Genomic DNA, 24,750 nt, shown 5'->3' on the forward strand with positions numbered 1-24,750 from the left:
ATTTCTTCTTAGGAGATTGGAAGAAAGTAGAGAGTTCCTTGTCATTTGGTATTTACAGCATTTATGTTTATGTACAAATAAGACAGACTTTCATGTAGGGTATTGCACAGTAATTCGAATTTCCATAATGCGCCACAGGATGGCACCATACTATTAAGCCACAGACTTGATTAATTGATCTCCGCCCTGCACTTTTAGATGAGAGAAACTGTTTTAATTTTTGGTTTGTAGTGTTTTCTTAAATTCTGGAAAGTAACTTGTCGAAAAGAATGAAGGACAGTAAAGATCAACAAATTGATATATTAGATAGGAGGATCTATATATTGACAATTTAAGTACCAGAAAATCAGGACAAGAAAATTTTATGCTGAAATGCTAAATATTAACTACCCTAATTTCATATTACCATGAATTACATTTTTAATATTACCCCATTTAAAAAACAAAACAAAACAGAAAAAAAACATTTCCAAATAATCTTGTTGACATATAAACTAAGTTCAAATTTATTTCAAATCTGTTCTTTACAGCAATCTGTGCCAATCTGATGTTATTAAGATATGTTGGGCCCACAATTCCCAGAATTCTTTCCACCATGACTTGGAATTCTGGGGGTTGTACTGCCAGCACTCCTGGAAGTTATCTGATTATGGGAGAATGCTTTGGATCTAGGGTACTTCCAGTTGGGTAACCTGATCTGGGATGCAAAAATCAAGACTAGCAATAGAAGGCAGCAAGGAGATACAGAAAACTCTAACCCTTTGCTGTCATCTTTTAGTCATCTGAATGTTTGCAACCCAGATTTAGTAGTCCAGGTTCCAAATAATATTGACCTATCTGGGATTGGACCAGAAATGTATTTTTTAGTAACCTGAGGAGCTAGCTTTTAAGCTTGTTATGAAGAATCAACAAACAGTAATTTCAGTGAAATACTAGTTAGATTATATTATTCACTCTTAAAAGAAGAAAACAGGTGTACAAAATACAGTCAACCTCATGAAACGTCACCAATATGAATAACAACTTTAAGCCAGAGACCTATTGGCATCCTACTCCTTCAGCTACTGCATATTTTTGCAAAACCCAAAGTCTTGGGGACTTAGGGCTATCCTTCGGGCTACCCTTTGGGTCCCAGATTCCATTGGGCAAAGTGAAGCTGGTGTTTCATGTAACAGATAAGAGGCAGGAAGGCAATATTGGGGAACAGAGAGATGGGATGGAATGCATCTGCTTTGTAAGACCTGCAGGTGTGATGGAAAACTGCTACTATTGAAATAAAATGTAGTTATCAGTACATTTTTTGTATACTATATAGAATGACGTAGACATAATTCTGTCCTTTGTCTCTGATAGCAGAATGTCTCAAGCTATGCCAAATTTGCTTTAAGTTCCCCTTGTTTTTAGGCCTTGCTCTTTGCTATCTCTATGCAATGGGTTTTTCCTTCCACTAGAGCCTGGCTATGTCACAACCCCTACATGAAGACCTCCTTCTGCAATATCTTTAACTGCAATAAGCCATCTGGGATCTGGCTTCGGTCACCTTTCTAACCCATGATTTTGCTTGCCTTAAGAGTCAGTGATTTGGCCTAACTTAGCAAGGAGAGCCATCAATCACTTCCCAAAGTAGTAATTTTCAAGTGTAAAATTGATTTGGAATACAGTACACAATATTGTACTGTACAATATTATCTGAATTTCAAGTGCAAATTGCATTTGTAATACAGTACACAATAATGTACAGTACAATATTATCTGATTTATTTTGTTTCTTTCTAAACATGAATTCTCAGTCATGGATCTGTGCTAAGGCTTAAAAAAAGGGAAATATGACATTCAGGGAAAGATGGGCTATTACTATGTAAACTGGAATCATTCACAAAGCAGCGTCCTTCACTTCTTGCTCCATAATACAGCAGCTATAAAATGGTCAGCTTATAATGAAAAAAGCAGCCACAGGAATCCAGCAGTATTCAGATGCAAATCAGAAGCAAGGCCCTGTAGTCAAGTGACTTAATACGAATGTGCAGCTAATTTAAGGGAGAAGCAGGTTGATGGAAAGAAGATGACATTATGTTTAAGGAATGTTGGGACTTTTATTCTTCCCCAGCCCCTTCTGCGCTTCTGATTTGAATTGCCTCACATATCACTGCTGTGTTTGCTTTTCAGTTCCTTTGTTATTTCTTTTTAAAATAGATAATTCTTTTTGCACAGCCCCAGCTAGCCTTTGTTAATTTTTCAGAATATCACAATTTTGAAAAGAGATACCAACTCCCACTAAGGATGAACTTTAGTAAGGCTCTTCAAACTAGAATCATGGAACAACTTTAATTGCATCAAAACGGCCTTAAATTGACACCTGCATGTAAAGGTTGGATGGCTTGCACTTCAAAAGCAAGCTAACAGCTATCATTAGATGCTAACCTTTTAAGACAGCATCATTCTCAATAAACAGAGTAGGTCACCCCAGCCCTTCCCAATCTAGTTGCTCCACTTTTCCTAGACTTCAACTTTCAGAATTCCCTAGCTATATCTGGAAAGATGATATAAAGAAAGCTGGAGAAAGCTGGTATATAGTAAAGGAGAGTTGTCAGTTATTAAGCGATTTACGCAGGACATCTGTTCAGCTCTTTTTAAAAAAAAAAATTAAAAGTTTTAAAAAAGAATATAAAAACTAATATAAAGTAATATAAAGTAAGAAAAAAGAAAAAGAAATAAATCAAAGAGAAAGCTAAATGTGCAAGAAAGGGAAAAAAGAAAAAGAAAAATAGAAAAGAAAGAAAAAAGATACAAAGAAGTGACTCCCGATCTTCTTTACAGCAATTATAAGTGCAATTATAAATTTACCTCTTCCTCTAAAGTTACAACGTGTCTCTCTTCTTTCTATAATTTATCCAATTTGGCCATCTCAGCGAGTTCCATCGTCATCACCAACCATTCTTCCATTGTAGGTATTGCTGAGTCTTTCCATCTTTGTGCATACAATAATATCACTGCAGTTACCATGTATAAAAACAAAGTTGAATGACTTTTTTCCAACTGTTTGTCCATCAGTCCCAAAAGATCTCTAGTCTCAATTGTATATTAATCTTTAAAATCCTCTGAATGTATGTATTTGAATCCAAAATTTTCTAGCTTTTTTACGCTTCCATCAAGCATGATAAAATGTCCCTTCTTGTTGTCCACATTTCCAACATGTATTTGAAATGCCTTTATACATTCTAGATAACTTCTCTTGTGATATATACCAATAAAAATTCTCTTTAAAATGATAGCATAGTGTAAATTTCAGTCCTTTCAACCACATATTTTTCCATTGTTCCATCTGTATATTATAACCAAAATTTTTAGCCCACTTTATCATACATTCTTTCAATTGTTATACTTCTATTTCAAATTTCAGTAAAAGTTTATATATTTTAAAAATTACATGTTCATTATTTGAACATAATTCCATTTCAAACTCAGTCTTACAGTGTTCAAAACCATAAACTCTTTTGTCTTTTGTAAATCTTTCTAATAACCATAAATAAGAAAAATATTGGTTCTTCTCTCGATTTTATTTTGTAGTTCTCTTGACAAAATTCAACTATCTTATGAGAAGTTAGCCATTTGTATTTGCCTATTATTTCTCAGCTATAAAATGCTTTTTGTGCTGAGAGCCACAAAAGTGTTTTCGGGCACAACCTGGATTTGTATCTATTCCATATTCTCAATATGGCATGTCTAACATAATGATTTTTAAATCCCACAGTAACCTTGACTTTGTACCACAAATACCCATGATACCCAAATCTCAGGTTGTGTCCTCCTAACTCCAAAAGGCTTCTATTTCTCATCAGCACCCGCTCTTTCATCCAAACCAAACAGCAAGCTGCAAAATACAATTTCAAATCAGGTAGACCCAATCCTCCTTTTTCCTCTGCATCCTGTAACACCTTATATTTAACTTGTGGTTTTTTTCTCCTTCCACACAAATTTAGATGTATCCTTTTGCCACTGTTAAATGGTCCATCAGTTGTCAAAACAGGTATTGTCTGAAACAAGAAAAATATTCTAGGCAGACATTCATTTTTATCACAGAAATTTTCCCAGCAATGACAATTGTAGTTTCTCACATCTTCACATATCCTTTTTAAACTTCATTCCATGTCTTAACATAGTTATTTTGAAATAACATACAATTCATATTTGTCATAGTGATGCCCAGATATTTTACTTTCTTCTCAATCTTAAAACCTGTTTTATTTATCAATTCTGTTTGACCTTCTGTATTCATGTTTTTTGTTAACATCTTCATCTTCAGTTTGTTGATCTTAAAACCTGCTAACACACCAAATTCAAATGAGTGTAGCTCTTCTTTTCACCCTTTTTGGGGTATGTGTGTGAGGGGCAGTTTTTTTAAAAAAATAGATTCTGTTAGGAGTCACACTACCATGTTTGTGAGTCTCCAATCTCTGAAGTATGAAAAATCATGCTGCCATTCAGGTCAGAAGGTACTCTGGATGTTGCAGAACCAAGAGTCATGGGGCACTGACACTGACTGCAGTTCCAAGACATTGACTGTTTCCACCCTGATATAAACCAATGATTGTCTGCAGAAATCTGCTAGGCCAAGGAAAAGATGTTTCATTAATCATTCATAGATATTTTCTATGTAGGTCACCACGGTGCCCATGGAATCTCCCATTTTTATCCTCACCACCACTCTGTGGAAATGATTAGGCTGAGAGAAAGGTATTGGCCTAATTGGCTTCATAGCTAACTGGAGATTTAAACCAAGGTCCCTCTATTCCTATCTTGCATATGGGAAAGACCTTGGAAGACTAGGCCCAGAGACGCTGTCCAGGGAATGGTCAGATAAGAGACAGAAAACCTCACAGCTGGATAGTGGGCAGGGCAGGAAGCTCAGAAGGGACCTGCCCAAGTTTCTCAGGCTGTAAAGGGGGAGAATTGTGCTTTCAGAATTGCAAGACTGATGTCAGCCTTACTAGATAGACCAGAGAGGAGACATGACCAGATAAGCTAATTCTACTATATTGTAAAGCTACACTAACAGAATCTTGCAAGTCTGAAAGTACAATTCGCCCCCTGTCTCCTTTAGAGTCCAAGAAATTAGGGAGGGTCTCTTCTGAGTCTCTTGCCCCACCCACTATTCAGCTGCGGGCTATGCTGTCTTTTATCTGACCATTCTCTAGGCAGTGCCTCTGGGCCCAGTCTTCCAAGGTCTTCCCCACATACCATTACATAACTTGACTGTTTAACAATTACACCAAACTAGGCCCTCAGAGAAGTCCAGAAATTGCTAAGGACAGCAGCTAGCAATGAAAAGCAAAAACATACTCTCCAGAATGTTCCAAAGGATTTAAATGTACTTTCTCTTCTATTTTTATATCAACCCATCACTCCAAGATATGGGATGACCTCATTCCTGACTTCCTTTTATATTTACTCTACTTTCATTTTCTTTGGTCATGTTGACCTTTTTAAAAAATCCTTAGATCAATTGTCCCCAAGCTGGTAGCCCCGAAATATATTGACTACAACATTCATCATAACTGACTATGTGGCTGGGATGATAGGAACTGTAATCCAACACAAATCCAGGGTACTAAATAGAAAAAGGCTGAAGTAGATCTCTTCTCTAATTTAAATTATTGATTTAATGTTCCTTACCTCTCACCTCTTGGTATTAGTCTCATTTCCTCTTCTTTCCAATTTTAATAAAATTAATTGACAACATTGTGCCCATTAGTTGTAATAGTAGCTACACTTGTCACCAAAGACTATCCTATCAATGTCCTGCTGTATGTAATGGCCACATTATGAACAAAGCACTTGATACTGGCATTGTGGCCGGCATAAGGGCACATACATACTTATGCCACATCCTCTGCACTAAAGCACATGTACACATGTGCTACCTGTCCTAACTGGTGTAGAAGAAATGTTGATCGTTAAGCAGCATTTTTTTTTCTTTAGCTTTCCTTTTATCTTAATTTGTTTTTCTGCCTATGTTTGCTATTTCAGTATTCATTCTGACTGTTCTCTAATTTCTTATCTTTGTCATCAGTATTCTGGGAGGCTGCAAGCCGATATCTATTTCTATTATTATTTAGCAGAACATTTTGTGCATTCATCAACAATATATGAATATACATTGTTATTTGGTTGGTCTTTTGCCTAGATTCATGTCATTGTATATTAATCTGGCCAAATGACCAACATGTGTTTGGATTTGTAAGATAAAAACCACAATTACGTATATCTAAGATTGCTTACAAAATGATGCTACATTTCCTGTATAACTATTCTGCTCTCTTTTCACTACCTTCAAGTAGCTAGGTGCTTTCAAGGTGAAAATTAATTCTGTCTCCAATCTTAATCACACTGAAAAAGCCAGAGTTTCAGTGAAATCAATGGAATTTAATAAATACGTATGTGTAGTGACATCCATTGCTTTAAGATATGTGTTAATGTAATAAAAAGAGGTGCATTTATGATGAGAAATCACAGATAATATTTTTATCAAAACTCTTCAGCTATAACAGAAGGAACAGTAAAGTCATTATGAACAACATTTTAAATAAATTCTTCCTTTTCATTGACAATACCATAAATATTGTGTCACTTGATTTGCTTAACATAAAAGCAATATAATTCATAGTATTTGAAATCTCAGCAGGAACATACATAAAAACCCACTCCTAATTGCAATTCTCGTAATCAAAGAGCTGCCAGAACAAAATGTTTTCATTCTCTCCTGATAAAGAAGATCAATAGATGGATGGTTATTCTTCTCTCAGACCATGATACATTATTCAAATTGAGTATTAAAATTAAATGCAAACTATCCCATTAAATACCTTTAAATGAATTGTGGTTTCCTTATATTGGGCTTGAGCATAATCCTGTTGTAGTCTGCCATTTACTTTAATTGGAACTTTGAAATCTCTCTCTATTTGGTCACCAGATAATGTGGAGCTTAATTCATAATAATAATAATGATAAAAAAAGTTTAAAAACCCTCCCACTAGAAAAAAAAAACTAAAAATATTAATGACTTATGTGATTGAATATCCCCTACCATAATGATCCCCTAGCTGCACTTGGAGGGTATATTAACTACAAATTACCATTACCCTTTAAAATGTTAAACCATAGCCCTATAAAGACCTACACCATTTGTAGGGCTAAAGCAAGAATGTGCCATGTGCAGCCCTGAGGTTTCACTGAATCATAGCGCTGGAAGAAGCAATTTAGGCCTTCAAGGCCAACTCCATGCTCAAAACAGAAATCAAATGTAAAACATTTCTGACAGGTGGCCGTCCAGCTTCTACCTGAATACATCAACTGATTGGGTTAAGTCATCACCTTCCTAGTATCAAAGGATTGCCTAGTGACAGACAATTGCTATCAAATTGTCCTTACTATCAGGTAGCTTTTCCTACCATTTAACCAGAAACTGCCTTTTTTTTTTCTTTTTCTAACTAGATCTTTATGCTGTATTTTGCACTTTGGATGAAGGTGAACAGATCATGCTGTTCTTTCAGGTGACACTGATTCAGAATCTTGAACAGTATTGTCATAACTCTTCTTCTGTTTCCTTTTTTCAAGGCTAAATGTTCCAGTTTCCTTATTTTCTCCTAACATGAAGACTTCATTCCATATCATCCTGGTTTAAATTCTTTTCTAAAATGTGGTGCCCAGGACTGTACAAATTACTGAAAGTAGGAGGTGACCAGTGCAAACTAAGTACATCCTGCGATTTGGAAACTACACTTCTACTGATACGGCCTTAATGTTGCTTTTGACTTTTTACTGGCCACATCACACTGTTAACTCATATTCAGCTTATGCCCAGTTATAATTCCAAGATCCTTTTCCCGTGCAGTTTTCAGGTGAAACATTCCCACTTCCATATCTGGGCTTCTGATTTCTTATTCCTAGGTAAAGAATACTGCATTTTCTCTAATGGATTTCATTATCCTACCACGAGGTTTCTTCTCTATCCCATCAAGATTTTTTTTTAAGTTGTTTTTGTTTTTTAGAAAATGACCTTTCATAAGGGCCATCATATCTCAACTGCAAAAATCTGGATGGAGGCCAAGACTTTAAATGGTAGCAAAGAGATAGATAAAAATCTTTTTCAGCTCAGATATAGCCCTTTTTAAAGAAGTTTCTCAAACCTAGAACTCTGATTGCAGAGAGTTTCAGGATTTCACTATTTTGCTTTTCCGTGATCTACCACAAGGAATCGAGCACAGCTAACCCTTGCCCAGCCATATCCTGAAACTTACCTGAATGAAAGATTATTCCTCTGTTTATCCTGTCAGGCCAAGAGGACAGGACAGTTTTCCTGTGGTGGTTGCTTTAGTCAGCCTTTAATGAAACTGAGCTGAGAAAGCAAATCGCTGACTACGTTGTCTACAAGAAAGCCTATGGTGCTATGCAGCTCTCTAGGAACGTGCTGAAAAAGAGGAATCTGATGGAGTGTTAATGTTCAGCAGGCATATATTCATAAATACATCTTATATAACAGAAATACCATCATTCTCTAGGGACTTCCTTCTAAGGAAACTGAACTGATGGGACTCCTAAACACAGTTTCACATAACTGAGAAGGTGGGTACAAGTGCATAATAACACTCACATTCACTGCTTCCTTATACTTGTGTGTGAATAAACTGCACTCCTATTTCTTTCACTATTGCATTAGGATGATTTTTTATTATTATTGCTATTATTCAGCTGGCTTGTTTGATAGATGAAGCTGTCATGAAGCTCAGAAAGCAAGTGCTTAGTGAATGGATTAGTGGGCATGAGTGTATCATAGCAACTGTTGTCTTGCCATCTCTAAATAATATTCTTCATAGTAAAATGCACAGAATAGCATCTACATTTTCACATAGGGTTTTATATCCAAGTCCTGCAATAATAATTTGATGAAAATGCATTGTCATGGTGTGTAAACTGTTATTTACTAAAGGGGTTACAATCGTACATCATACTCATCATTGGTTTGAATATGCCATATAAATTCCCCTTTAAACAGAGTATTTGTCACATTTAATGGATGTGATAATATTGGCTTGTGATGATGAAGCCAAGAGCGTTTGTGTTTTATGGACTTTCTTACATTTTAATGCAAAGCACTTGATTAACTGCTTTTCAGGTTCTGAACTCTTGGATCTGACAAGCTTGTCACACAGTATCCTATTATTTCCATAATATGATTTCTAGAACTTCCAGTGGTTCTCCAGTTAGCAGTTCATAATCCTTGGGTTAATGGAATTAGGATAAATTACTATTATTGTTGGTTGCACAGTCAGCCAGACATTTAGACTGGATTTGGCATTTTTATCCACCTACCTTCCCAAGGACCTGGGATAGGCAGATGTTTGATGATGTGAAAGGTATCATCGCAGGATATGAGCTGTTCCAAGTAAAGCTACCTTTTGCAATTGACTGATGGTGATTTTGTCAGTGCCGATGGTCTTCAAGTGACACTCCAGAAGTTTTGGGATTGGACCCAAGGCACCTATTATTAGTGGTACTATCTTTGGTTTCTTTTGCTGCAGTCATTCTATTTCTATTTGCAGGTCTTTGTATTTTGTGATTTTCTCCAGTTCTTTCTCTTCTATTTTGCTGTCTCCAGATATTGCAATGTCCACTATCCAGACTTTTTGTCTTTCTTATCAACAATTGTTAAGTCTGGGGTGTTGTGTGGCAGGTCCTTGTCTGTTTGAATTCTAAAGTCCCACAGCACTTTAGCTTCTTCATTTTCCATTACTTTGTCTGTTTTGTGGTCCCACCAGTTCTTTCTTGCAGGCAAGTGGTATTTCTTGCGGATAATCCAATGTACCATTGTTGCTACTTTGTCATGACATTGTTTGTAGTCCTTCTGTGCGGTATGATGATGATGATGATAATGATGATGATGATGATGATGATGCCCAGCCTGACTCCCAGCACCTTTGGGCAGTTTACAAATCGTTTAAAACATTAAAAGCAAGAAAAACAAGAAACAAAAAAAAAGATAAAGATGGCAGGATGACAAAACAAGATGGGAACAAAGGAAAATGACCCAGGTTAAAAGGAGATTTCCTTCCTTCATCCTCACCAAAGGCCTGGGCAAAGAGCCAGAGCCAGGTTTTCAAGGCCCTTCAAAACACCAGCAGAGGGGAGCTGTTCACATTTCGGGGGAATCTAATTCCAGAGGGCAGGCACTTCTACAGAGAAGGTGTACTTCCAGAGTCGCAATAGATGCATTGTTTAATTGAAAGAATCCAGAGCCTGCCAACCCTGCCAGATTGAATCAGCTAAGCAGATACTATGGGAGACAGGCAGTCCCTCAAATAACCAGGCCTGTGCTATGTAGGACTTTATAGGTAACAACCAGCACCTTGAATCGTACCTGGAAGCAAATTGTCAACCAGTGCAGCTCACAAAACAGAGATGTTACATGGGTATACTAAGGCATGACCATCACTGCTTGCGCTACTGCATTTTGGACCATTTGAAGCTTCTGGGTGGTCTTCAAGGGCAGCCCCATGTACAGCGCATTGCAGTTGTTAAGCCATGAGGTAACCAGGGCATGAGTGACTGTCTGAAAGGCCCCCTGATCTGGTAAAGGGTGCAACTGGTGCACCAGGTGAAGCTGTGCAAAGGCCTTTCTGGCCATAGCTGCTACCTGCTCATTGAGCAGAAGCTGTGAGTTGAGGAAGACCCCCAAGTTGTGCCCCCCTGGAATGGAGAAGTGCCACCCCATCCAGGGTCAGGGGTGAAATATCCCCAAATCTGGGTGGCTCAAATATCCACAGCCACTTGTTCTTGGTAGGATTACATTGGACATGGTTCCTCCCCATACAAACCCACAATGCCTCCAGGCACTGAGACAGAAACTCAACAGTCTCAGTTGGCTGGCCCAGGGTTAAAAGATATAATTGGATATTATCAGCATACTAATGATACCAAACCCCAAACTGGCTGATAACCTCACCCAATGGTTTCATGTAGATGTTGAAAAGGAGGGGAAAAAGAATAAAATCTTGTGGCACCCCACAAAGGAGGGACCTAGGAAGGAATCTTTCCTCCACAACCAATAAAGATTGAGACCAGCCCTGAAGAAAGGAAGAGAACCATCATAAAATGGTGCCCCCAATCCCCAACCCACAGAGCTGGCTCAGAAGAATACCATGATTGATGGTATCAAAAGGTGCCAAGAGATCATAGTGCACAAATATAGATGCTCCACCACCATCCTGGCTCTACCACCAGTCACCTACAAACATGACCAAAGTTGTCTCAGAACTAAATCCCAGCCTTAAACTTGACTTGAGAGGGTCCACCACAACCTCAGGGCAGGAGCCACCACCCCCTCCATCAAGGTCAACAGCACAGCATGGACCCAATCATGGGTCACCTCCCTGGCCACTTTCACAATCCAGGAAGGACCCAGATCCAGTAAACAGGTGGCTGAGCTGACAGCACAGAGAGCCCTGTCCACTTCTTCAGGAGTCATCAACTCAAACTCATCCCAGATCATACCACCAGACTATGCCCAGGCACCTTGGCCTGCCCTACCCAGTCAGAGTCCAAGGTAAATCAGATCTGAGCAGCTTTATCAGCCAGATAGCCTGAATAATCCTCACAGCAACCCAACAGATATTCTGAGAGTCCCTCCCTACCCAATATAAACAGGGCTGCTGAATGGACACAGTAAGGATGGAAAAATATTGGTGTTTCACCACCCTTATCACCACAAAGTAGTCCCTAATATAGGCTCCTAGTCAAGTCTTCTTCAACAATGCTCCAGGCGTCTCTTCTGGCACTTCATCTCCCAAAATTCCTCAGTAAAATAAGGTGCACCCCAAGAGTAGCACACAGGGAGAGGCCACATAGGAGCAATATGATCCAAGGTCCCAACCACCCATCCATTCCAGGCAGCAACTAGGACCTCAGCTAGAATTGCCCACCAGATTCTCAGGGAACACTCTAAGTTCTCCCTGGAACACCATTAAGTCCATCAGTTGCTTGGGTTGGGCCAATACAATGGGCCCAGTTTCCCTGCAGGGAGGGGTGACACCAGTGAGTTGAAAGACAACCAGATAATGTTCTGTTCATGACAAGGGACTGATGCTAATTTCTTCCACTGCCAGATCATGTCTCAACTGCCCTGAGACATAAGTCAGATCCATGCCAGGTTGGTGCCCTCATCTAAGACAAGAACATTTTATTCCCAAAGCTTTCCCTTGAATATCTTGTTAGGGTTACAGTTACCTGAGATCCCTCCCTGTTTCTTTCAATAGTTCACATCATTCCAAGTCCTGAGATAGTATTGGGAACCTATGGCTCTCTCTGCCTTGATCAAATGGGAACCAAAAATCTCTGAATTGCTTCAAATTTTCACTTCTATGGGTCCTGCAGCTTCAGCATCTGGTTAATGCTCTTATCTGGTTCACACATCACACTAAACCATAACATGGTTGGTCTGGTTTTGGCTTAGCACGTGTAAATCCAACCACCATGGTTTGTAAGTCATAGCTATGACTTATTGTTCTTGGGAACTTATGCCACTGTTTATTTAATAAATTTATTAAATGATTATTTAATAAAACATAATGAACAAATTAACAACATATGAACCCAACACTTGTAGCTTGTAATTCTCAATTATGACTTAGTGTATTATAGAAGTCAGCAAATTGTGATTTATTCAATAAATCCTGGTAAGCTATTGGTTAGCATGATATGTAATCTAAACCTTTGGTTCTGACTCATTCTTATTCTTCATATATGGTTTCCTGCCTTGCTCCATAGTTCATAGTTTGTTGCTCCTAATATATGATACCAGAGAGCTGTTATGATCATCCCTGCTATAGTTTATTGCTTAACTGAAAATCGGCCATGTCCCTGATTCAGTAAACTCAAAAGAAAAGTTACCTACCCATGAAACATGATAACTGGACCAGATGTTGATTCACACATGTCAAGGACACTAGCTGTCTCACCAAGAAGACTGGAATATTGCCATGCATTTGTCCTAATAAATTAAAATAATATAATTATTATGGGATGCTGAGTGTTTAACACAACCCAGTAAATGACAAAGATATTATGAAATATCTTCCAGAGGTAGCCATGTTAGTTTGTTGCTGAAAAAATGTTAAAAAGAGATTTCTGGCACCTTAAGGAATCTGTCTTGGTAGGCCTTTTTGTGGATTGCAATCTGCTTCGTTCGCTGTATGACACATAATGGGTTCCAAGTATAAACATACCCATTGTTAGGCTTTAATGTTACATTAGGATGTAATTATCAACAGTGAGTTTGGAGAGCCTGATCTTAACACACACATATCCAGACAGCAATTTTTATAGATACCATTCATCCATAAATGGGTGCAGCAGCTTCTGCACAGCTCTTGAGAAGTAAAATAGAACTCGAGAGACTACCTTTGCTCCTCTGATCCATTGGCAGCCTTACAAAGTAGACTATTAGCAGAAACACAGGTTCAAATATCATGCACCCAGAGCTCAGTGGATGGGGACAAATAGCTTTAAGGGAGGTATAAGGCTGTTATCAATAATATTCCAATGGCTACAGATAAAGGGGAATAAAGCTCTTTAAGCTATTACACTGATCCTTCCAAAAACAGTAAGCTAAAAACAGGCAATGACCATGGGCAGATAATTAATTCATTTTCAAATATTAAATACCACACATAAATGTTGTGGATATCATTCAGTAGCTTTTCTGCATTTTTCTTCCTGTTCCAATATGTATTCTCTCCTTCACCATAAAACAGTGCATCAAGGCAGCTAGAACCCATTTTCCGTTTTATAATTATACAAAAATACCACGCATGTAGAAATTTAAAAAAAAAATTCAAGGCAAACCATCTTAGTTAAAAACAAATATTAATACCATTGATGTTTTTTTGGTTTCTGGTACTCAAAAACCAGTGAACATTCATTTTCATTGCAATAATTCCTTTAAAAAATGTGAAAAGTACACAGCTGAATAGGATGAAAGGGTTAAGATCTAGAGCATAAAACTAAGTGATCAGAAAAGACCAAACATAGGCTGGTTTATTAGAAAATGCTTTCAAGGAGATCTATGAGGTGGTAGAATAATCTCCCAGGGCAAATGATGTCCACTGTATAGCTATGGTGATTTAAATTCAGTCTGGTTTCTACAATAAAAATCTACAAGCTTGAATTGGCAAGCCAAATTCAGAAGTTTATTTTACTAAGCTCTTATAATTGGCCAAAGCTTTATGACCTCATAGCCATTTCCACAATAGTGGGTTGCAACTATTTCACTCTATGAAATAGATATTAATAATTAACCAAGAACAAATAATATAAAATATTATTTGGGGGGAAAATTATTTATGTTTTATTTATTTACCAAATTTATATGGCCACCCAACTCACTCACAGTGACTCCAGGCAGCTTACAGAGTAAAATCCCCAATACAACACCCACCCACCCACAATGGCCGAAAACACAATCAACACAACTACTTGATCAGCTTCTTTTCAGCTTGAGGTCCCCAGGCCCACTGGCAAAACCACGTCTTCAGGGCCTTGCAGAACAACATTGGGGGGAGGGGCAATCTTAATTCAGAAGGAATAACCTCTTATTAAGAATAACTTCTTAACTAAATGCTTAAGTTTATGTACAATACAAACTTCTTGGATCAAAGTGACAGTGCTCAGATGCTAATGAATAGTCCTAGAATTCAAACATTACTAATAGGGATGTACAGTTGCTCTGTTACAGTGCACCCATTTCAGTGGACCTTGAAGCTCCAAGTAGGTTGGGTTTATAGTTAATTTGTTAGGTATTTGCTTACAGCTAGATTAACTTTATCATCTTTTAGATAGCAAATTCATAACAAGCATACTCAGTGATCATGGTACAATTCAGTTCCATCTGCAAAGTTTGGGGTACCATATGTGGGCTGCAAAAATCCAGATGGCCACTAGATGACAGCAAAGAAATACAAAAAAAAATAATTCTTTACTACCATCTAGTGGTCATTTGTTGTGCTGCAGACTTGATATGGTAGCCCTATGCAAGGTTACACTCAGTTCTTCCCTTAGGCTTGTTTTCTAACACTGGGGCAGACTGTCTAACAAAACACCAAACAGCATCCACTACCATTTTATTTTTCTCAAAATTTAATCAGTCTTATATTCTAGAAACTGTTGTTTACAAACTTTCCTGAGGCTGGGCCTGCTCTATTTGCCTTTTGTTCTTGATTGAGGTAAAGAGAAGATCTGTACGAAAGGAAAGGAAAGGAAAGGAAAGGAAAGGAAAGGAAAGGAAAGGAAAGGAAAGGAAAGGAAAGGAAAGGAAAGGAAAGGAAAGGAAAGGAAAGGAAAGGAAAGGAAAGGAAAGGAAAGGAACTATACTGGTTAGCCATTTTAGATACTGATAATGTGAACTTTTGGAGAGTTGATAGCTCCATGTGGATCTTGTGCAATGAGGGCAGGGCTTTGATTGCATGGTCACACCTGCCATCTTGACTTTTTGGACCCCTTCTGCAGATGCCCCTGTGTGCAGTGTGTCCAGGGCTACATATGGGTATGGCAAAGAAAAAGTGTGTATGTCCAACACTTTGCTCATAAACTTTCCCATCCACCTTCTTTTAACTTCTGTTAAGTTTAGGCTTAACTTACTGAAAATCAGCAGCAGCTGCAACGGAAAGGAAAGGGGACACAAAAACTGAGCTGCAGATTGTGCACTAGTGTGTGTAGATCATGCCCAGGCAACTATAGGAACATGGTCATTGACTCCAAGTGGTTACTGCGTAGCCTCTCTTCTTTTCCCCTATGGTGGAAACAATGAATTCTGCACAAAATTAGAAGAAAGGTTAATTCCAATACTGTATGAGAGGTGGGTCATTTATTTATTATTGTTGTTTATTTTGTTTTTTGCATGTACTTCAAGGTAGACCACATAAGCCTTTGCTATTCAACATAGTCTACTTAAAATCCTAGCTCCAGTAATAACAGATGCATAGCTTTCACCATGAGGAACTATTTGACAAAATATGAGACATGTTGGATGCTAGATGCTGGAGCAACATAGATCCTGACACCATTTTTAATGTTTTCAGAAGCAACAAGATTGAGATGTTCGCTGACGTGTTGCTAGCACTCCCCTGGAAATAAATGGGCTGACTCCCTTCCAGCTTTGGACTGCTTGGCTTACTGAAAACATCATATTTCAAATGGCAGCAGCAAGTGGTATTAAATAGCAATTAAGTGTAAAACATTCTCATTGATTGCAAAGGCAATGAAGAATTTAAAAAAAGAGTAACCTACAGCTATAATGTCAAGATTTAATAGAGATGGGGGAAGGACCGCTTGGTTTTTTCTTTTACAGGGGCAGGAAAATGGGATGCAAAAGTCTCAGTGGAGGCTGCATTACGTGCATAGCCTTGCACAAAGGCTTACAAATTAACCATTCGGTAAAACCTCAGATTTATGATGATTGATTTTTTAACAGTGTTCTCAGAATTGGAGGAGGGCTCCTCAGGGACACACCAGAGCTTAAAGAAAGAGTATATACAGTGAGATACGTGTGCAAGATCAGCGCCTGCTATTTCTAGCTGAAAGGATCTGAAGAAGCCATGAAGGGGCGGGGGGGGGGGAGGATTCTTCTACATCCAAAATCATGCAAACAGACTTCCACTCACACAATAGAACTTCCCCCTCTTTTCCTCCCCCACAACTTCTCCACATATCCCTTGGCTGCTCCATGGAGCCCCCCCCCCCAATCTTCTAAAGCAAATTGGCAAGGTGTGGGGGAAGGCAAGAAACAAGGGTGACCCACGCAGCCATCAATATCTGGTCTGCTGCCAGACACAGGCCACTGGAGACAGTGGGGACCCTGGAGAGCTACTACCAGTCGGAAGAGAGAAACCTGAGATAGAGGGACAAATAATCCAAGTAGCATTAACATTGTTTCTCACATTCCTATAACAGAAGAGAATTTGCCTGTAAAAACAAAAACAAAAAAAAAAAACCCAAGAACAATGTGTTTAGTTTAAGTCCTCCCATGCTCCAAAGGTAGCATTACCAGACACAGAAGATGCTTTGCTCATAATAACACAAGGAAATTATTGAGACTAATTTGTTTAGTGGGAATCATTAGTAGCTCCAGATAAGGGAATCACTGTATACACAAAGGCAAGATCATCATTTTGGACATGACTTGCAAGCTGTCTTTTACCTTTGACAAGGAATAACACAGTGGGGATTTGTTTCTTCAGAGGCACGTAGCTTTCCATTATGAACACAACCAATTTTCTTCTTAATTTATACCATTTTTTTCTCTCATTCATTGCTTAAAAGCTCTGTTGTCTGATAACAGGTAGCAGAACTCATGATTATGCTAGGAGGGATGTAAAGCTCCTCATGCTGTTAGAGATAATCTCCTGGAGTTTAAAAATGATTGTTAATTTAGACAGTGCCTATGCTGACACCATTCGTCACTTTACTTTTATGCTGGTCTTTCCTTGCTGTGCCTTTGCAATCTACGTAGGTGAAGACTAGTACAGGAAATGCTTGTAGGATCCCAGTCTAGGATGCTTACTTGAATATAGATTTGCTAGCAAATTCAAGTTTGAAACAAAAGATTAGGCATCTAACCAATCTTGGCTCCAGCATTTGTGGGCACTTTGGCAAGATATCCTTCAGCAGTTGCTCACTTTTAGTAAATCAACTCTTCCTTCTGCAACTATTTTTCACTCTTCACTTCTGCAGCTATCTGTTTCGGTTCTATCCACAGTCTTCCCAGAAAGTCCAAGGCTTCTATCATTGCACACATATTTGGAAAGAGAAAATAAAGAGGCAACAACACCAAGAGTAGCAGGAGCATCAGGTTTGGGGAAGCAAAAGAAGGATCCTGCTAGGGTGAGTCCTTCAGACCAGTCATGGTAATTTTGACCCCTTCTGCTTGCCTTAAATCAGGCTGCAACTGAATTTCTTTATCAACCCTGAGTTTCAAGCGGCAGAAACTCAATACTGTAAAAAGCAAAATTTATGAAGGTAATGATTTTCCACAGCAGTCATGGAAGTCCTCTATAATCAGATAAACTGATCAGAGATAACAAACGTTATATCTTAAACATTAGAAGTCATAACAGACTAAATGCTCATGTAATCCAGCACTGCGTTCCCAACAGAACTTAATGAACACACCCTTCTGCTCAGGTTCCATAGCTATTTCTAGAGGCAATATAGTGATAAGATTTGCAGCTATTGAGGATTATCCTCCATATTTTGTCAAATCTGTTTTCAAAACTATCTAAGTGATCACAGGAAGGTAGCAAATGCTATTGTATATTATAAGTAAAAAACATTTTAGGAACAGTTTCTGGGAAAAGCTTGGAAAGTCATTAATGAAGCAATGCCATTGGAAGCTCATCTTCAAGCAGTGAAAGGACAGAATTGCCAATGATACAACATGGGGAGTTTCACTTTGTAGGTGGTAGGAAATAAATCAGCAAGGCCTGGTAATTTAGAGTCATTTTCTCCATTTACAGAAGGAACGCTCAAGGAAGAATTTTAAAAGAGAGAAAGCCACATTTGTTCTAAAAGGAGAAAAGTCCATGAATACTTTTTGTTTGTTGGTATGGTTTTGTTTTGTTTTGTTTTGTTTTCTCTTCTCTCTTATCCACTTTGGGCAGTAATGTATGATAAGTGGAATAGAGGACTAAAATAAATTGCTTACTGGAGAATATATTCCTAATCAGCTGAGAGCCTTGTTCTCTAAAAGCACTGTGATTCGCTAGATCTCACATATGTTGCTATGTACTGTATATTTATCAACATATAATTTTTGAATTTATCTCATACCTTCCTGGTGATGCTGCCCAAGACATATCAATATAAATACAATAGAATCCAATAAAGGCAATACAACAACATCAGAGCATTTGATGTAACAGAAATGGCATTAAACCAAATCTAATTTTAAAAGGAAAGAATGTCACCAGTTTCCTAAATATATCAAGTATTTGTTTAGCAAACTTGATTTGCATTTAGGATAGAATTTGCAAAGGTGAGTGCAATGACTAGAAAAATCTGCATTTTGCCTTTTTCAGTTAAACAATCCCAGACTTCATCGGGCAAAAGATCCCCTGAAGATTTTAATCAAACTATGGTGTTCATTGGGGCTTCAGGTGACTGGCACAGGCATGCAGTCAGTTAAAGTGAAACCTATTCATAGTCTGTCTAAAGTTCTGTACATGGGTTATACTCTTTTGATTCTTGGACAGAACCCCAGTAAAACTCATCCTTGGGATAGCTGATAAATTACAGCATGGTCTTCTGCCCATTGAGACTTAATAATGGATAGGGAGACTTCAATCAATTCATTTATTTCAGAGTCAACTACCTGCCATTCGAAAAGAGCTTTAAAACAAATAAAGTGGATTATTGATGCAGTTAACCCAAGCGTAGCTGCGGGCATTGATGTGAATCCTTTCCAATGCACTTGTATTAGCATTCTCCTTTCTGCAATATCTTGCCCATGAATTCTAGTAAATTTTGAATGAACTATGAGCCAAATATGCTCCCCCCATCACAACTACCACCACCATTATCAGTAGTTACTTAGAAGGTTAGTTCCTTTTCAATTAATCTCAGCAGATCTCCAAAAAGAAGAGTCTTCCTCAGTTGTTTCATCTGTAGTGGTGAAGAGCTTGCTATTTCTGAAGCTCATTAAAGAAGATTTAACATAATGGGTGGCAGTATCCTCATTAAAATAGGAAGGGGGAAGGATAATCAGGGGTATTTGTGGCAAATGAAAAAAAAAATTCCCACCAGTCAGTGTTACCAGAGAAAATTCAGCACAGCAAATCCCCACAGGAGCACTATGAATTGGCTGTGTCGTTGATGAGGATATGTGATTGGTGCAAATGGGCCATGCTGAACTGTAGCCCATCCCTGTATTCTTAGATGTCTCATTACAGCATGTGTCAATATGGCAAGGTTATAACTACCAGGCACACAGAGACAATGACATTGACAAAAACAATGATCGCAATACCAGTGTGCAAGCAGTCTAAATATTTAATATGACAATTGCTTTTTTAACCCCTTGTACAAAACATTCTTGACACCATCCTTTGCTACGAACAAGGAATTTTGTTGAATTCAACTCATTATCAAGATGGTGGTTCTTCCCATTTTAAGTAAGCATTATATTTGGAGATTTATAGACTCAACAGTGACTTCCTGTTGAAATGGTATTGATGGAAAGAAATCCCATTTTGCATGCTTTGATCAAATCCTGCAATTTCCTTTTTCTGTAATTTCTAGGGCTTTTAAAATACATATTTTGCTTAGCTGAGCTATCCACACATCATAAGCAGATAAACAGAAAGTATACCATTTTTAAAAGGACATAATCAAAAGCAGACTATAATAGTAGTCTGCTGTATGGTAATAAAAGTGTTTTTAAAACGTGTCAGATTTTGCAACAGCTGGGGTGGTTAAATAGAAACATTTAAAAGATGTGTCGTATTATGCAAAACAGTGGCATCATTAACCTCTTTCTAGTATCAATCCATTTAGAGGCTAATAGTCTCTTGTAAGCTCTGGTTGTTTTAAGTGTAGATTGGTGTGAGCTGTATGCAAAACAATTAGTTTAGGAAATTAACTATACATGTCATTTATGACTATTGTTCATAAAGCCAAGTTACGTTATGCCTTTTTTCCACTTCTCCTACAGTTCTTACATGTATTATCTATACTGGAATTCTCTGTACAAGTTTGGAAACTCATAAAGCTGTGCCTATTAAACAAAAACAAAAAAAAAACTAAGTACCTCTGATGAGCATCTTAAATTTTAAATTAATTTCTCTCTCCTTTTCATAATGCCTAGTGGAGTAAACACGGCATTTAAAGTGTAAGTTTAATCGTTCTTCTGCTTTTTTATAAAATGATTGTAATGCTACAAGATCAAAATATAAACTAACCATTCACGCAATAAATGTCATATAATAATAGGAGGCTTAATGTGAGGAGCCTCAATTACGTAAGAATAAGTTCTGAAGTGAAAATTCATTTAGCTATTCTGCTTATGTAATTTTGCTGGCTTTAAGAGCCAGTACCTGTCCATATATTATTCACTATGTCCATAGTGAACATAGTTCACTATGCTCACATATGTCGAGCTAATAAAAATAATAATTATCTCAGGATAAATGTCTTTTAATGATAGATCAAGTAAAGCTACTTGAACTGTGCATGAATTATACAATGTTAGTGTTTTGGAGAGAGAATGAATAAAATCTTTCAGATGCTATGTCTTTAAATTAATTTATGTTTAACGCAGTGGGTACCAGATTCCGTTCTGGTTGCCATAGCAACAGACACTGAAAATTTAAACATCCAGTGGCAGGCTGAATTCTCCACAAAGATAGCTCTTTTACATTAAAATTATATACTGGTGAAACATTAACCATATCTACATGCAAGCTATTTTTTAAAAAGAATAGACAGTTCAATAATTTCTTCTAAAGAGTGAGCATTCAGATAGCATACACGTTTGAGTTTAGTTTCTCTATGATTTAAAGAGAGAAGAAAATCTATCTTACAAAGATCAAGCAGCCAATGATCAAAAGATAACGGAAGAAAAACACATTAAAAGATGCATTTTAAATCATAGTTTGATCACCAGTTCATTTTGCTTGCTAAGAAAAACGTTGAGCTACAGATTATCCCATTGTGAAGTTAAACTGATACATTTATAGGATGTAGGTTAAATGTACTTTGCTAATCTTCTCAGAATGTGCCACGTTAATCTACATTCTGAAGCTCGATGATGCATAATAATTTCTCAGATGGTTCTTTAACAAGCTATAAACTTATCGGATTTGTGAGTGAGTGTGTTTTGAATCTCTCCATGCAATTTTTATGTATCTCTGCCTCATCTGTTTCCTCAAATATACTTCTCTGCTTACTTGCAGACTTGGGAATTAGTTGTAATGGATATAAGCCAAATGATGAAGTAAGTATGTCAGTAATTGCTCTTCAAACCGTATCAACAGATTCTGCTGCATGCTGCCTATATAATTTTGCGTTCTGTGATTTTACTTTATTGCTCAGCACTGGAGCAGCCCGGGTGTTTGAGAGCTAGTTTGAATGTGGACACTGGGATTTCTTTTATATTTGGGCATATTAATTTAAGTGCTTGCTCTGCAAGTAAGATCACATTAGAAAAGAACATTCTCTATGGATGTTGATTTAAAAAGGCCAGCGCTCTGCTACTGGGGAAATTGGTGATGGTATGATTTTGTGGATTCAGTTGCTGGATGTTTTTTTCTCTATTAATACTATTTCAATATGTCCATTTCTCTTTTGTCCACTGACCAAGCTATTAGAACAGCCATGTGTCCCACTTTAGAGAAGCCTCACTTTGAAGTCCTCCTTTACTTGAAACATTGTTCAGTTCAAATTTGACTAATAATAATAATAATAATAATAATAATAATAATAATAATAATAATTTGAAAATCCTAAGAGCAGTAGGAGGCTTGAAACTGTCACTTAACAATTACAAGTAACAATCACTTGTAATCTGTCTCGCATATAACCTGTATTTGCATACCCAACCTGTCTATCCCCACCCCACCCCTGTTTCACCCCAATTTAAATCCTACATAAGTCTAGCCACTCTATACACATGATGAAATGAGCTGCAGGTCACAAAACCTTATAACTTTTAATAAGATTTGTTACTCAGAAAAGGTGCTACCAGACTGCTGATTTTTTTTTTTTTATCGAACTAAGAAGTCATAAAAGTCATAGTTTCCCCTGCTATGCTCAGATGTGATGCACTGCATTTCTGTTTAAATTACTGCAATGGTTACTAAACTAAATCAGCATATAAATATGTTATGCCTATCTGTCTTCCTTTTTTCTATTCTTTTTGGTGACACATTTTGTCATTCTGAGTGATGTGTAGATGGTAATCCTATAGCAGCATTCACTGTTGGCAAGTAAAGTCCTGGTTTCTAATATTTTCTTGCAACAAGCTACAGTTCTAAGAGCCTTTTTGTTATGGCTGACCAATCTGTGCTACATATGCTAAAATGGTGGTGCTGTATACTATGCAGCAAAGGTACTTGCAGGCATGCTTACAACAGTGTCATTGTTCATCTCTATCTACACAACTTAATCCATAACGTAGCCTCAGAAGCTCACCAAGCTGTAATTTGAGCAGAGTGATGGGCCCTAAGCTATTATCACTATTTCACATTTTAGGAAACGAAAACCATGCTACATATAAAATTAAAACACACACACACACACACACACACACACACACTAATAATAAAGTTAGAGAAAGTTATACTGGAACATAACAAGCCACCAGAATCCTTACCACAATGTACTTTGTCTTATCTGTAGGAATGAACAATTCAGCTGATCTTTGTTGGATGTGGGTTGCAAGAGATCTGAAAAGGTTAGCCGCCACTTACTTTGGACTTGTAGTAAGGGATTTGGTAGAATTACCTGCTTTGGACCATTAAATACTCGAAACTAAGAAGGCAGCTGTATTATTACTTCATATCAGCCCTGCATTGTTATATGAAGGCTGAAGTGGTGATATCGGCTTCGTAAACAGCAAAGAAAAACAAAACCAACAAAATAGGGAATCAACTATAGTCACTGCTAGGTCACAAACCTACTATATTTCACAAGTGGCCTAAATGATGCTTCATTCTCAGCCTATTTTCCATTGCTTTGTATAAGCATCAAGACTTGGACAGCTAAATGTTTCAAGAAACTTGAACTCTGTAGTATCATCTAAAATCTATTTTTGGTTAAGTCAGCATAAGAAGAGGATAATGGATTATTTGCGTGCCACCTACTAATATATCCAACAAACAGGCCCCAGTAAATTCAAAGAAGGAATCCACTGGCCACTCAGATCCATAAATACAACATTGTAGCTTCATCCTCTTGTGCCTTTCAGTTGTGGTAGAACTACATAGCCAAGAATTCCAATCAGCATGGCTATTGGATACACAGATCACTGGCTTAGCAGCTGTACAAATCACTTCACTACAAGTTGAATATACTGCATTTTTCTTTAAATAAGAATTATTTTTAAATTTGCATCCATAACTATACATATACAAATGTATGTGAGTTACAGCTATGCTGAATAGGGGTTCTGGAACCTGTAATCACATCATATCTGGAGATCACCAAGTTGGATGAAACTGCATTATAGAACAAGAAATTCTTTGATGGATCCAGGAATTCCTTCCTTTATGTTTGAATTTGGATCTGCGGAAAAAATATGGTTACATGGAGGGTATATTGTAAGCACAAACAATTACTAGTGATTGTGGGTCACATCTATTAAAACATCCATCTTAGTTTCTAATTTTTTGGCATTGTGAAGCTTGAGCCAGCAAGAAATATCCTTAATTCTGGCCTTTAGTAAGCATTAAATGAATCTAAAATAAACCCATTGAAATAATTGATACTAAATTCAGTCATGTCTAGCTTGAAATCCGTTGATTGAAATGAATCATTTTCTAACCATTATTTTAAAAATGACTCAGTTCTATTGTAGTTGTATTTTCAAAAATATGTACATTTTTCATGGCTGTGATATTTGCAGGAACTCAGAAGGCACTAACTTCTCCAATAGATTAGACCAATCTTTCCCAGTCCAGTGCCTTTCAGATATATTGGATTTCAGCTGCTGGC

At 37.5% G+C, this 24,750-nt stretch overlaps 1 long non-coding RNA gene across 1 annotated transcript in view; it reads left to right on the plus strand.

Annotated features, from left to right (window-relative positions):
• The window catches only part of LOC148213780 (uncharacterized), a 116,969-nt gene that overhangs the window by 35,139 nt on the left and 57,080 nt on the right, over positions 1 to 24,750 (plus strand). Inside the window, exon 5 of the long non-coding RNA XR_015793897.1 lies at positions 8,559 to 8,622. This is a non-coding gene — a long non-coding RNA (uncharacterized LOC148213780). The remainder of the gene's footprint in view (positions 1 to 8,558; positions 8,623 to 24,750) is intronic.

The sequence above is a fragment of the Python bivittatus genome, unplaced genomic scaffold (assembly GCF_059951505.1).
Source record: "Python bivittatus isolate LINGU-HERP-01145 unplaced genomic scaffold, Pbiv_v1 ctg000850_np1212, whole genome shotgun sequence".
NCBI classification, from domain to species: domain Eukaryota; kingdom Metazoa; phylum Chordata; class Lepidosauria; order Squamata; family Pythonidae; genus Python; species Python bivittatus.